Raw genomic sequence first — 16,570 nt, forward strand, 5'->3', positions numbered from 1 at the left:
TCCAAGAAAAGATAAATTAAATGCAGACAATCTACTGTAGCGAAGCAAACAATCCGTTCTGTTTGAACTGCTAGCAAGTGCCATCCCTCCAAAATTCTCAGCCTTACCCTGCTTTACAATCCTAAGACAAGGCATTTACACTAAAGATCATCCACAAACCTTCAATCCATCTGGCAATTTACAAAGAATTCCATGAACCCAATTTAGAGGGCTATTTGAATGTGTATTTAAATGATACTTGACTTTTATAATGCCTTAAAATCGTGTTTTTTTCCAATTGGGCCCTGGTCCACCGAAGACTTAGTGCGATAATGATCACTTTACATTGGTGGGAGGGGTAATCTTTCACAGGTGTATGTTGAGATCTGCATGGGACTAATATGTGCCTATAGGTCCAAGTCACGTCCCTGGCTTTCTCCCGGAAAGAAAAAAAAGAAACTTTCACCCCGGCTTTTTTAACTCCATAAATTACAACCGAGAAATGTCGGCATTTTACTCCATCTGGATCTGGAGATTAAACAATGGCCATATATACTTCAAAATAAATAATAAATCCCTTTTTAATTTCTCCTTCTCTAGACTGTGTGTCAGTGTTCATGCGTACAGCGGGACAAAGCCATGTATGTGATTGTTACAGTTAGCACCATGGAGCTTCGTCCAAAAAAACTGGATAAGACAATGCAACAGGAAATTCTAAATTATGAATCTGTAAGTTGTCTGGTAAACATATGTCCTCCAGTAATGTACTGTGCATCCAGTTTATTACCCCCTCACAAAGCACACATGGTCATATGTGTTATGAATAAAACAATCTCCCATCTAGCATCTCGTTTAACAATATGTTATGTCATTTAGGTTATCATCATCATTATTTGAAATTGATTTATGCCCTAGAGGTGTCACACAGTCCGTGAAATATGCTCTGCTGAGCATGCTTTATCAGAATGCTCCCATCTCCATGGGACAGTGAATCAAAACTGAAATGGTAATAATTTTATTTTATTGTTGGTGTATTTTGGTTGCTTATAGACTGAAGATTATACAATTCCACACCTATGCAATGAAAAAATTTTTTTCTACAGAGGTCTCTAAATGTTCCGGCTGCTTGTGCATTTTGTGCCAATATTATGCTCACAAGCATCTGCTATTAATTTCTGTTCTCTTTTGTCTCTTGTGACTTGTGCACCCCAAAACCAGTTTCAGAATCTTTTATCACTTGCCAGAAATGAAAACAAAAAAATGTACACTTTTAGCCAGTTGTGCATTTTGAAATGAAGTCTCAGAACACTAGTTAAATCTTACATCATAATAAAAAGCTATTAGCCATTACCATAAAACATGCATGTGTGTGTGAGTGTGTGTGTGTGTGCATATACAAGTTTCCTTTAAAAACACTAGACATTTGTGCTATATTCTAAGTTCACCATTGAGAGCCCAGCGTACCAGAATGGATGTTGAATCATGTGACTTCTTTCACCCAACCGGCAGCTTGCGCTCACAGTCTGGAACTGTTTTGTGGAACCACAGAACTTGGAACAGCCAGTTGGCTTGTTCACTTGGCCTGATTGTTCCCCCTTCTAGGGACAAGAAAGAGAGGGGGAAAAAAAATTATAAGCCCTGGCTCAAAATGCTGTCATCTTTGAGCCTCCTTTGTTCAGGAGAATGTAATTGCTGGTGCCTGAACAAACTGTCAGCGTAGTGAGTTTTTTTTCTTTTTTTACACGGCCATCCAGGCTATGCGTTTATGGCCCATTAGTCTTCTGTCGATGCTAGCACATTTTTGGCCCCACTACACAGAATCTGAGATAGCGCGCAGCTGACGCCAGGCACAATCAGAGGAACTTTACACACCCCACCGCTGGCAACGCCAGAGCAATGGCAGAGGAAAATAAGGGCTCGTGAAGCACTTGGGTTTTAAGGATGGCTGAAGCTGAAACAGAGTTGCATTCAGCTGATTGTGGACCCTGTTTCGAGGGTTAGCGGCTAACCAGCTCCTCTGTGTTTTAACGAAAGTGGCTGGCCCTTTACAAGAGTTCTCCACCCCACCACCAGCAGGCTCTCATGAATAGATGAGGCCAAACACAAACAAAAAAGCCCCTAAAACAGACTTCACAGTTTTAAACAACTTTCAAACAAGCCTCTTTAGGGAAGCAACCAAGAGAGAGAGAGAAAAAAAACACCACACCCTGTTAAAAGTAATACTGGCAGTTTATTTGTGGGGTTTCTTCTGCGTGTTTGTCTTGTCTGTTTGTTGTTCGTTTAACCAGCTTGTTTTTGTCATAGATTTCATTGTTCCCACTGAACTAACTTTGAATTAATCAATTAATCCAATGTTGGAGTAATGAAAGCAGGATTTGGCTGGGTCACTGCCAGAAGACCGGAACGTCAGATCTTTTCAGTCAATGAGAAGCTTTGAACTTGAATGTAGAGTTCCCCCTTGGACTAAAAAGGAGGGAGGGAGTACATCGTTCACTACCATTCACCACAGACTAAGAACCGTTGCTCTATATGTGATGTTGCACTTTACATAAACAGCGTATGTCTGTGCTTTAATGCTTATCTGTTTTTGCACTGAACTGGATGCTAATTCTTTGTTTCACTTTTATGTATTTTACACTGCCCCTATTGTAAATTCTGACCTGCACCACTTGATGCATAATCATTTCCTGTTATGGATACTATCATTAAATTCATCATCCATTATCAACTGCTACTAAATCTCACTAACAGAAAAAACTGCAGAAGTAATACAATTATTTACTTTATATTACAATAAGAAAAAGAAAAAGAAGTATTATTACTGTTGTTATTATTTTTATTTATTTATGTATTTATTCATAAATATATATATATATAATTCATTTAAATGTTTATTTATTGGGGTGGGGGAAGGGGGTTCACTTCCAATGCGTAGCAAAACATGCTGCTATTTTATAGGATACCAGAAAATCCTCTTAGAACCATCCTTGTTCAAAATACTTCCCGTTGGGCTTGTTCCCTTTTCTGTTCTAGCAAAATAGCTACCCTGACAAATACACTTGTTGCTGAAATGTTGATTTCCCTTTAAAATAATAAAGACATCTTGCGCATCGAAGCTTGAGACTCCAGAAGCTTCTTTTCTTCCACTAGCAAGATAGCTGCCCAAAATGAACGTCATGAAAATGTAAATGCCAAACTGACTGCTGAGGTTTCCACTCTGGTGACTGCTCCACCATCAGCTTCATGCCAGTGAAAACATCATACCGTTAAAGACCTAACTGTGATCCTGCACAAGGGCTTTTTGGTAGTGCAGCGAGAGATTAACGAAATAGTGTCAAGAGCCAGCCTCTCACAGTAAAACAGTTTTCTGTAACGCTTTGTTTGTTTTTTCAGCGTTTAAATTCATACGTCATTACTCTGTAAAAGCTGGTCCTAGATTGTATCTGAAGTTTTACGCTTCGCTGGTATATTTCACTGGGTCTGAAAGCCTACTTGCCCTCATTTTTTTCAGGTGTACACTGTGTGAAGAAACAATTCACACCTTTTGCAAACAAGAGAGTATGCACTAAAATAGTTTTTAAGAGGAATGTAGAAATTATTGTAAATTATGAATGCAATTTTATGCTGGTTAGCTGTTGGTACACTGTGCTTGTGCACTTTATCTCAAACACTACAATGCTGTTTAAAATGTATAATTTTAAAGAAATCTGTTGTAAATCAGATGTCAGAAGACATTCAGCTTCCACAGCATTTTACCAGCATGGGAGGCTTGCAACTGGCATTTTTCTTTCTTTTTTATGGCATGTAGTAACCTTAAGTGGGAAATGAATTTGCAACAAATGGTAACTGTTATTTTGTGAGTGTTCTGCTCCAACCAAAACTGTTCATTACACAGTGCCATGAGGTTCTGCTGTTCATGTTAGTTATCTTGTTGGCTTGCTATATTTCAGTGCTGCAGATAAAGTAATCTAACCTCCGAGAATTCTAACAGGTAGTTGGAATGGTGCAAACTGGATGTAAAACTGACGTTGATTGAAAATTCATGGCTACAAGACTATAAAAGCCCTCTATGCCTGCAGTCTGATGTTACTGAATAGGTGGCTCGGGAAGTAATGAACCACATTATTCTTTGCAATTTATTTCTGCCTTCCAGAATATTTTCTGTTATTATTATTATTCTGAGTAATGTTCACGAAATAAAATAATGTTAATTTCCTTCAATATATTTTTGGCTAGAGGGAAAATAAAACTGGAAATGCAAGATCCCCCACTCAAAAAAAAGGTTTTTTTTGGCTTGTGTCAATAAGGGAACTCTTTTTAGTTCTTTAAGGAACCCTCTTGGTAGGTACGAAAAGAGTGAAAGCACACAGATTGAACCAATTTGCCCGACAATGAATCAATGAACTAGATTGGATTCCTCTATGGAGATGCACAGGGGCCTTTTGGAGCCCTTTCTTTTCTGAGAGTGTATGAATTCACATTCTTTTAACACTGCTAAATCATGGCATGGTTTTCAAGTATTAATATGATTCTGCTAAAGGTCACATGTTTTACTGTGTCGAGAACTGTGTGGATATAGTCAGCCAGGGCAGGAGTTTGATACACTGTTTTAATCAGGAAGCAGCCCGATCTCCAAGGGCATATTTGCTCGACAAAAAAACACCCAGCGTCTAGAACACGTTTTGTGGGCCAGAAAAGACTCATTATTTCCATTGGAACTCCCGCAGATTTGGTGCGAGATTCATATTTGACGGAGCAGGCCGGCAGCGTTGGTTTGAAAGATTACTGTAATTAAATTTGAAGGGGGGGCGCGCGGGGGGGTGAACTGAGTCAAAGGACCCACACAGCAAGTCAGCGGTTTACACAGTAAGTCAGTTTACCAACAGTAATTGCATTTATATGTAATTTAGGCCGATTTCAGCACCGTGGGTTGTTATTTTGATATCTGGTTTCAACTTAATATCAACACCCTACTAAGTCTCAGAACACTGCCTCATAATTAATGTGCACTTTTATTTTGAAATATGTTCACGGAGTTAAAAAAATCCAACTTTCATGTGCAAAGGGCTCCGAACCATAATGAGTACAACTTCGTTTTGAAATTAAGCTTATTAATGTTGTTTTAATTTTGTGTGGCCACATTTCACAGAGTAATTGCAAGCACTATGATATAAATGGTTTGGAACATGACTCAGTGAACAATAAATTAAAATTTATAGACAATGTTGTATGTAAAGTATTTGAAGATAATACTTACTTAATTTGTAAGTATTTGAAGATAATACTTAATTTGTAAGTATTTGAAGATAATACTTACTTAATCAACTCTAAGGAATGTTATTTAGAAGACTTGAATAACTTACGGGGAATTTTACAGGTAATATTTCAAACAGAAATTCTAAACTGATTTTCTGGAAAGTTTCACCATCACCAGTTATTGCGAGTGGTGTTTTTGGCTGGCAGTGCCAAAATGGTAATTTCTTGGTGATGAAAACATTTTGTGGTGGACATGTGATGCCAAGTATTCAATATAGTGCAACAAATTACAGAAGATTCCTGGCAGGGAGAAGAGATGTATCATCAATAATCTCTCAGATCTGCCAAGTAAGAAACATGATTTCTCAATACAATGATTTTAATCCAAAAATGAAAAATATAGCTGTTCTGACTACAGACAAGCAGTTCATAACTGACCAGCAGAGCTAGGATCTAACGCAGAACATTAAGTTCCTGAATGAATTCCCTTAACACTGAAAAAATTCCAAGGCAAAAAAAAAAAAACTGTCTGTTTCCATAGCGACGTTATGTGTTGCTGGCACAGATTGGTTGCCACATTCCACATCAAAACTGAGCGCTCTGCCACATGTGATTGGTTGTTCATCTTGGCACTGTTGAGAAATCTTCCAGAATCCATTTTTTTAAGTGAACGTAACTATAAAACCTTGGACCTTTTCTTTTTTTCACCAAAACTCACATGCTTCGTTGGCCGTTTAGACACGACTGTGGCTTTGTGGGATTTTTACATGTAAACAGTCATGTTTTGCCATGGTCTCTCAGAAAACCTCGAAATTTGTCAGTCGCACAAGTAATTTAGTGTTTCTGGGCTGCAAGGTGCAGTCTAGGTACTTGAGGGATAACCTCAATCCCAGGATGAAGGATGAATGAGATGTGGTTGGTGGCTTTTGGCTCAGCTATTTGAATTTAAAATTATACAGCTGTGAACTGCTACTACTGATCTGGAGAAGCTAAGAGGTCTTGCAAAAACATAAATTTTCATGTGAAAGTCCAAAACTGTATTGATTGTTTTATGAGTTGTTGAAAAGTGTTTTTATTTTTCTACGGACGCAAAATGCTAGTTTGTATATTCAATTATATTTAGGAGTTCAAGATCCAACAAAACTGTGCTGTATCTTTGTATGAACTCAGAGTAACAGATATACATTTTGAGGAAACTATGCAGCAGAATGCTTTTCAGTCCGATGGACTGGGGTGCAAACTGGGGCCCTCCACACACAATGTGATCTCTGCCTGCACATGAACGACTGCTAGGTGCAATAATTCTGCCAGACCTCTCCTTGCTATCAAATCCTGAAGGACGAGGGGGGACGAGACCTCTCATAGCTCAGCCTGCTATCTTCAAAGTTTTCGGGCTCGCCAGATGGTCCAACACGGGGCCCTGGAGAAATGGAGGGAGGAGAGGAAGAGAGGTGGGAATCGGGGGCCCGCGGAGGCCTCCTCAGCAGAGAGACGCGGGAAGGGAGGGTAGAGCGGGAGATAGAGACGTGTGCGTGAGAGAGACGAGCCGCGTCTGCCCCCGAGCCCCCGCCGCCCGGGAACGGAGGGGTCAGATGGCGGAAAAGCGCGCGTAGGCCGCCGTCTGATATCTGTGTTAGCTCCGGGCCTGTCTCCCGCAGGCCCCGCCCCCTCCCCCCTGCCCCCACAACCACCACCACCACCGCCGCTACCCCACCCCCTGCCTTGGAGCCCCTAGCGGAACGCGCTCCTCCTCTCGGCTAATAGGTTTGGGGGCGCTGTTGCCGCGGGCGACTCCTCAGATATATGGAGCGGTGCGGCGCTAACCGGCCTGGCAGGGGTCGACCCCTTCAGCAGGACGCCCGCACTCCAGAGCGCCCCGAAAATTCCTGGAATGGGGCGAATTTCCTCCTCCTCGGCGCTGAGCGAACAAATAAACGCCGGCGTGGACAAGGTCTTCCCCGGGACGCCGCCGCCACCACCGCCGCACTGAATGCACTGGCACTGAATGATGATGCTGATAACTCTGTACCACTGTGGAGGAGAATGAAGGGGAACACTTTAAAGAACACCTGAGTTCTGTAGTCTACCTCAGAATTGTGCTTCGATATTTTCCGTCATGGACTAAAGTCAATTTAAAATTAAATGGAAAAGGAAAAAAAAAAAAATAAAATCAACAGGGAAAGTGTTAAGTTGAATGTGCCAAGCATAAGTACAAGCATACAGTTTGGCACATCTGAAACAAACAGCCTTTTTATTTTCTCATGAAATCCAAGATACCCTTCAACACAATAAATATTTTGAAATACCAACAACTGGGCGCTACGCAAGCTGCCAAGACGAAAGTATTAAACGGAACGAAAAGTGGCAAAGCAGAACTATTTCTGCCATTTCTTTTCCAATTCTAGAATGAAAAGCATTCCTTTTAAAAAAAAAAAACAAATACACTTTTGTTTTTAAAAAGAACAAACTGATGAGCGCAGGTTTGTAGTAATCTGACTGGACGATTGGGTCTGTTTCACCCTTTCTCCCACCTCCTCTTTTATGTCGGCTCGTGGAGTTGCCTCGGCTGAGTAAAACATTCTGCCCGAGGCCTGGTCTCTGACACCAGCTGCCAGGAACCCGTTCACCCCCCCCCCCCCCCCCCCCCGCAACCCCCCACCCCCACCCCTAATGTCTCACAGCTCTGCCCCTCCAGGCTGCAGGTTGGGCCTGCCTTACCAAAACAGCTGCCCGTCCCCAAGTTGTGTCAGCGAGAACAACAAGATTATTTTAAAAATCTCTGAAGCAGTGTCACTCAGCCGGGTAACCGAACACTTTCCGGAGCCCCTGAGTGATTTATGGCTCCACTCTACCCCTGGCCTCGTAACTTTGTTAATGCACAAGTCCAGCGATGCTACCAGAACACATATGGCATAGTGTGCAAAACTAAAGCTGTCCTATTAAATCGGCATATCGCCTCCTTTTACTTCAGTAGATTGTCAGAAATGATCTTGGTTGCGTTGGATTTTTTTAATAACAAGAGAAAGTTAGAAGCTTCACATATATTTTATCATATATAGAATATATATTTTGTATTTCAAAGGAGACCTAAAGTGAAAAAAAGAATTGAAATTGCTCCAGCAAATCATAAAATTTATTTTTTCTTTCTTAAATGCAGCCTTTAATTTCTTATAAAGAACATTGATCCCTTATAATAAGGTTGTGATAATTAAATTTTAAGAAAAAAAACATGGACAATTTAAATGCATAAATCTTCTCTCGTTTTATGTATCTTAAAAGGCACAAAGAATAACTTAAAGTTTATTTAAGAGAGTATGTTTATTATTTGTATTCTTTGTGAAATTGTTCCTTACACAAAGTATTTTAATTGTGAATGTACTGTAGCATACATCCCATGAACAAAATACTCAAGAGGGAGTTTCTAAAAATAGAAATAATTATATTTGTGCATAAGATTTTATTTTATTTTTTTAAACAGACAAATGTGCATCCAACAGGTTTCCTCTCAGCGTTACAAATACATTTTAACAGTTCAATCAGTTCACCATACAACTGAGAGAGGGGGCCCTCCAGTGGTCAAATGAGTGCAAAACCGGTCTTTTCAGGGTTTAAATTTGTTCTGCAGAACTGTGCGCATAGGGTCACATTCCTCTTAATACTTCCAATGTGCATAAGAAAATAGACATGCAAACCCCAAACAGGTTTTGACATGAGGTGCATAGTCAAGGCTTGGGAAATAAAGAATAAAAACGAAACCTCACATATTTATTATACAACTTATAATATGATTGTATTTCACCATCTTGCCATATGGTGAAATATTTTGCTACAAATGACTTTGTAGCAAAAGACATTTGTATTCTTTATTTCAAACTCCACAACTCAAAGTAATTGTTATGCTACTTTGTGTTTTCGTTGAGAAATATGCAAAAAATTACGTAATACTCAATGATAATTAAATGCAGGTACTTCACATTTATCAGCAGGTCTACAATACACTCACTCTTGCCCTGCAATTCTGAGCTGCTTGTGGTATCTGGATGCTAACAGAGACTCAATGAAAACAAAATGTGACCCACGTGATCTATGAATGCAAACTGTGTACTAATGTGTACTGCTGAACTAATCCATTCTGTCATAGATTGTTCAATCAAGGGTATGTGAAGTGAGAGCCAATTTCCACCCGGTGTATAGGAGCACTCTACCATAATCTTCAAGATTGTACACGTCCAGTTATGTAATGCTCACCGGAAACCCACTTAACCCTTCAATGTGTAAGATTGCAAATGTGTGATTGGAATGTTCTTAACTGAACATTCTAATGATGATGTAACGATCACTACTGGTAATTGAAGGCAGTGGAATTCTAAAACACCAACGTGGAGTTTGGAAAAAAAAAAAACATTCCAAACAAACCAACTCCTCAAAGGGTTAATGGTGTGTTTGTTGAATTAAGAATTGACAATTTGTCTTTTCCTGCATTTGTCCTGTTGGGGGTTTTTCTCCAAAACTACGGAGCACAGGCATCCCTTGAGGGAACTGGGACCACACCACATCGGCGACTGTTTGCCCGCCAGACTAATCGCGCTCCCCTTCGTTCCCCTTTCGCCTGCTCGCTGATGCTTTTGCACACAAGTGCAGCAATTACGAGAATCCCCCAAAGAGTCCTTCATACGAAAAACTCACGGAAGAAACCGAAAAAACAACCATTCTGGGACTGCGGGAGACCTCAATTAGAGCAATAATTGAACTGTACTTAAAAGCCATTATTTCAATTAAAGCACAGGTTGATGAGACCTGCTTGCCCTCGAGGAAGACCACCTGCCTTCCCTCTGGCAGAGAGGAAGGGTGGGCAAAGGTCCCACTTCAGATTGGGGGGGGGAGACAATTTACTGACTCAGCCTTGTTCCCAGAAGCCCTGACCCCACAGCTTGAGGATGAAATTCAAAATAAAATTAATTGGCACTTTTTAAATTTTTTTTTTTGTTTTGCCTCATCAGTGTTGGAAACAGCTGGTTCTCACGCAAGGCTCTCGGTCCAGGTCACACACAAAAATAAATGGCTAAATGACTGAAATTTAACACAGGGGAAAAAACTTGAAAAAAACAGCAGACTGAAATTCCTGTCAACCTGTAAACAGAAACATCACAGAAAGAGTCATGGCAGGATTTTGTGTTTGATTTGATAGAATTCTGTGAACTTCTTCAGGAGTGTGGAATCCCTTTGGATAAACACTGGTCTCATAAATCAAATCATTTGAATCATTCTCTCTCACCTTGCAGAGGAGTGGAATAGCCTTGACCTAATCTGAACAAGTATACTGGATTCACTTGGACAGAGGTTATGAAGATAGTAACAGTTAATGAATTCACCTTAAAGCATGGGGTATGGCTTGTGTGCTCTCTCTGTTAAATTCATGCAATGTCTCTTTAACTCATTAGAATGGTTAACGTACAGCTGAAGGTCATCTGCTCTAAGGTGTTTATGGTAGTTTGTTGAAATAAAGTGAACAATTTAGGCATTCCTTGCTTGTAACTGAATTATATTACTTGTGCTATTACCTTACTAAAACAAATTGGTGAAGAACGTTTTTAATGAACATGACAATAATAATAATTATTATTATTATAGTTGCTGTTGTTGTCATTATAATTACTGCAATTGTCATTACTATTATTATTATTATTATTATTATTATTATTATTATTATCATTATTAAGTAACAGAGTGTGGATAGGTCACAAAAAAGTCTTAACAAACAGGTCTTCTACCAATCTGCAGTTTGAGAATGGAGGTGATAAAACATAAAAGTTGGTGTATGATGTTCACAAGGCATTTAGGATATGCCAATATCCAGAGCAAGATACAGAGATAGACATTCTTTCTACATACAATTCATTTACACAGCTGGATACTTAATTACACTACTCAGGCTGAGTACTTTGCTCAAGGGTGTAATGGCAGTGCCCATCTGGGAATCCAACTAGCAATTTCAGAGTAGCAAGCCCAGTTCCAAAACCACTATGCTACACTGCCACCCTAATAAACGGACATTAAATTTTAGCAATGGATATGAAGGTCTAACAAGAATTAATAGTAAGCCTGCCTGAACACACTCACTGTAAATCATAATTCTGTGCAATCGTTTAGATTTGTAGAAATAAAAAAGCCCACACCCTCTGCAAATTATACAGTTGTGTTTTCAGAAAAGCATAACTTCTTACAGAAATAAGTAAACAAACAAAGCTAAAGCATAGCTAAGGTCTTTAAATTGCTATGCGTAAAACCATTAAATTACAAGTTAGCGTAATCATTTAAACAGCAATAAAAACCATAATTATGTATTGTGGGTTCATGAATACAGCACTTCTGAAAGTCTAGACTTAAATTGAAACTGAAATGCTAAATGTCTTTCTGTCAGTTTGATCCTTCTCTCGTTCTCTTTGAAATACCTGCTGTGGTAAGAAAAAGATTTAAAAATAATAGCTTTCATGATTGAAATAAGCTCCAAATAAACACAGCCATATCAGGGGAAAAAAGAGTGCTTGTTAGTCTGCGATATTCGGGTATTTAACATGTTTGATTATGGAGGAAATAACGTGAAACCGAGATGGATTTAGCAGAAGTGTTCTAACCGCAGCATAATTAGAAATCACTTAGCCTAACGTTTCTCCTTTCATTTGTTTTTAATACCCACGTTCTGTGTTCAAAGTCGGTTTCCTCTGGGAAAATGTGATGTCCTTAACACACCCGTGACAAAAAGCTGGCCCATTGATCGCTAATTGGACAAATGGCATACCGACCGAGGAAGGTGAGGCTGATGTGGTCGCAGTCACTGAACTACACTGCGAGCTGTGGCGCAGTCGCTGGAGGCTTAGCACAGAAATATGCGGTTTCATCCTGAGGGATTATGAAATTTATGAAAGCAGCATCAAATCCCATTAGCCTTAACGGTGGTTTTGTACATCAGAATCACTGACGGTGGCAGAATGAAGTTAATTAGATAGAGGGGCGCTCCTGCTGAGAGTTCAGGGAACTGTAGTTTATTGGTCAAATCCCTCTCTGAAAGCCCTTCCCTCTGATCACAGGCTGGGAGCCAAGGACACCGGCCCCATGATGCGACCAACTTAAACCCCTTTACTACCGGGACGGGCAATCCTCTTTTCTGAGGAGAGAAACAGGTTTTAGTTCTATGGAGTTACTGTTCATTCACACACACACACACACAATAAATAAATATAAAAATAAATAAATATTTATACAGTGCACTTTTTAATTTTTGGGGCAAATACATGTTTTAGCAGGCCTGTACTGCAGGCATCTTAAACTTCTGCTTGTTTTGGGGGCTAGTTGCTTTAATTTGCTTTAATATTCTCTTCAGTATATGAAATGCATGTTCAATTGGATTCAGATCAGGCGAATGACCAGTTAAGATTTTCCAGTATTTGGCTTTGATAAACTCATTTGTTGCTTCAGCAGTATGTCTGGAGGCATTTGTACTTTTAGACCAGCTGAGTTGCCGTTTCACTGCAGTCAGGGGAACTGGTTTCTCTCTAATTGCACTGAGTTCTTCATGTAGTTGTGGTGCAGTTTTACTATGGTTTCTCTTGCTTGACAACAAAAGATATTTGCCTTTTGATCTTCCTGGTCTTCTCTTGTTAACATTCCTGCCTATCAGCTGGAACCTTCTGAGTGTGTACTGAACACTGAAACTGGACATCTTACGCTTCTTTGCAATTTCTCACTGGAAATAACCTTCTTGCCACCAGACTTACTTGGCCCAGCATATCTATGCCTAACTCCCTCGCCGTTGCCATATTTATTGCAACTTTAGTGCCTATTTTACTAGTACTATTGGCTAAAGGTATTAGGCTGCCTGGGGTTTAAAAAAAACTTAAGGTAGATAAGATTACACTGAATTTAATTACCTCTCTACCTCCCCCTCCTCCTTGTGTCTGAGATTATTTTTAAGTAAAAGTAATCCTTATATGTTATTGTGGGTAAGAAATGTTTTCAATGTTTGTACTTTGGTTTGTTGTTCAGTATATATATATATATATATATATATATATATATATATATATATATATATAGAGAGAGAGAGAGAGAGAGAGAGAGAGAGAGAGAGAGATCGGTTCCAGCATTGTCAGTTCATGTTCCTGCTGCACCAACAGACTTGCTTTGACACTGAACATACTACTTGAGAGGTAATACACTGAAATCATATCTGTCTATCCTTTATTGTTCCACGAAGACTATAAACAAGGACACATGTATGGCTTCAGGAACGAAGCAGCTCTTATTCTCACGTAATTAGGGAAAAGGACACCACGGTGAACCTCACACAGGTGAACATCAGCTCATGTTTTTTCATACCACAGCTGTCTGTTTTTGCACATTGGCGCAACCCCACCCGCACACAAGATGGAGTCAGGTGTGACGTGCTAGTGAAGGCTGCTGTCAGACTGGGGTGTGTGTGTGTGTGGGGGGTGGGGGTGGGGGGGGTGTAGTAACATGCTGCTCTAATGTGGGCTGACAGCCTGTCAGGTTAAAGGGGGTGCAGGGCAACAATTTCTCATGACAGGAAGCCTGTGGGAGAGAGTGGAGTGGGGATCACACAGAGGCAGACCTGCTGGGAATCATTACCCAGAGAATTCATCCGTCCCTGCCTGCTGCAAAACAACACACCAAAAAAATTAAGTTAAAATAAAATACCTCCATTCACCGGCCATTCTGTCTCCAAAGTTCTCCCCTTCCCATCTTTACACACTTCCTCGGCTGCAAGTGTAAATCAAGTATGTTTTTAATCACATGGGGCTGAATGTTCAGTTTCCACACGAGGGAGAAACTGTGATGTGGAAACAAGATGAAACTTTGTCAACACCAGGCACCATGGTCTCATCATTAGCAACTGCACAGTGAAATGTCCAGTGTTAATGCAGCTCTAACAGAGTTGATATGAGTCCACTCTGGCCATTGTGGACTCATATGATTTAAAAAATCCATATGGCTATTTCATTATAGTCACCATAAAGCTACTGGTTCTCATGACTATACTCAATACATGAAGTTCACTTCATTAATTATTGCAGTGTATGGCTGGAAATTGTATCTTCTAGAAGACCAGTGGGTGTGTGCACATGCTCAGTTTATATACTGTACTATATGTCCTTCACAATGCAGGTATGAGTCAAGCTATGTTCACCAGCTGCTTAAAGTTTCGCCTGGTTTCCACTTCACAGTTTCTCCCTAATTATCCTCCAGACAGAGCCGGCTCAAGGATTTCGATGGTCCTACACAAGAATGAACCGGGAGGAACTGATTGCAAACCTGGAGGGGGGTGGGGGAGTCATTTTTCCAAAAAATAAACATTAAAAACCTGAACTGTGTGGCCAATGGGTGCCTGTGGCCCTAAATGACTGTATAAGCTGATTATGCCAGCAGCTAGCTCTGTCTCCAGACACCTACAGGTTACCGGCATACAGCCGATGCAGTGCCTCTCCTCCTGTCAGCAGTACGCTGGGCTGTTTATACTGTGGAGCACAGTCACTGGCTTAGAATGTAGGAGGAGTGCGGATTTTTCAGGTGCAGTGCTCCCTGTATGTGTGTGGGTGGCAACAGGGACATTGCATTAAGGGTGAGATTCAATATGCCCTGCCTGACAGGAACCATCTGAAAATTGTGATGTAATTGTGGAGGGATGGGGTGGTCTGGGGTGATGGGGACCAATGCGAGATATTTTCATGGTGCCCAAAATCCCTAGTAGTCATAGATGTAGCTTGAGGGCATAATAGCACGGCCATTTCGAAATGAGGGGGGAAAAACAATTGAGATTTACAGTTGCATATTATATACTTATGAAACTATTGGGAATTGGATATCATGGTATTCCAAAAAAAGAACATTAACTAGGCTCCAGTGCTATTTACCAATAATATATAGCACATTAAAAAGAAGTGACTGAATCCAGTGAGGAAAAACATCTACCATATGTGCGTGGAGGTTTGTGCTATTGTGGCTTAAGGCATGGTTCTTTGGACTGGAGCATTTTTTCATTTGTATCGTAATGTTTTACGGCTTTGACATTTAAAAAAAAATGGATAACAACATAACTTTATAGAAACGATAAAAGCAAACTGCATACAAACATGCAATTCCCACTAATTCTTCATTGCTACTGTGAAACAGATTGTAGGCAGAGATGACGTGAAATGCGCAGGTTTCAGAAAAAAGTTGCTGTCCCGGGTGATGTCTATGACCGGGGTAGGCTGATTCAACCCTTCCAAGCGGGGCCCACATAGTGCTGCAGTGTGCTGTTAAAGAGAAGAGTCGTTTCTCCGGAGTGATTCATTCTTTCATTACAGAAAATTACACAGGTGCGCAACTAAATCAGCCGGGAGAGCACAAAGGGAGCAGTGTGCGCTGGCGCGAGCCGGTATTCCGAGCCTCCGGGGGAAAAAACCCGGCCGGCAGTGAAGGCTGCTAGGAAATAAATAATCGCAAAATGCCCTCAACGTGGATTTCGATAGTAGGACGGCTGGTAGAGCACATCGTAAAATCCGCGCGTCCTACACCCATCATTTTGTTGTCAGGGTGAGGGGGAACGTTCGCTCGGGGGCATCGGGGCGAGAACAAGAGATGTTTCTGCGTCACCTGTGTTTTGAAAGGGGTTGATCTTGTTGTTAGGAGCAGCTAGGTAAACAAGAATGATTTACGGCCGCACCTGCAGCCCGTTAATGCGACCAATGACGCCAGAATCTGATCTTGTAGTTTTAACGTTGCGCTCAATGGGAATGACAACACAGCCAGGAGTGGGGCACAAATGCATGGCAGGGTGTTTGTTAGTGATCCAGGAGCACTACGAGGCACGTCCCACAAATAAACCTATGCCAGAACCACACACACAAACACGCACACACACACACACACACTCACACACACACACACACACACACCTCTTTCTGTTTGCCACTTTTTTTTTACGTGTTGTTTATTACACCTCCTAAAGCACAGGTTTACAAGTAAGTTTTAAAGATTTGAGGTGGGGGGCAAGCACATGAACATGAACCTGTCATTAGGCCCAGCTCTACCTCAACCACACTCCCACCACAACAGCTACATCAACAAACAGTTCAATTCTGTCCAGGGCTTAACAGAGCACCCTCTCATGTGTGCCTTGATGTGAAAATGATTGATGACAATAATAACATTGCATATTTCGATATAAAAAACAATTTGACTTTCTGTAAGAATGCCTTACAATAATGGCCGTATCAGAATCTGCAGTCAAAGAAGGGACTGTGAGCAGCAGTCTTGCACAGTGTCCCATTCAGTT

Source organism: Anguilla anguilla, chromosome 10, assembly GCF_013347855.1.
Source record: "Anguilla anguilla isolate fAngAng1 chromosome 10, fAngAng1.pri, whole genome shotgun sequence".
Classification (NCBI taxonomy): Eukaryota; Metazoa; Chordata; class Actinopteri; order Anguilliformes; family Anguillidae; genus Anguilla; species Anguilla anguilla.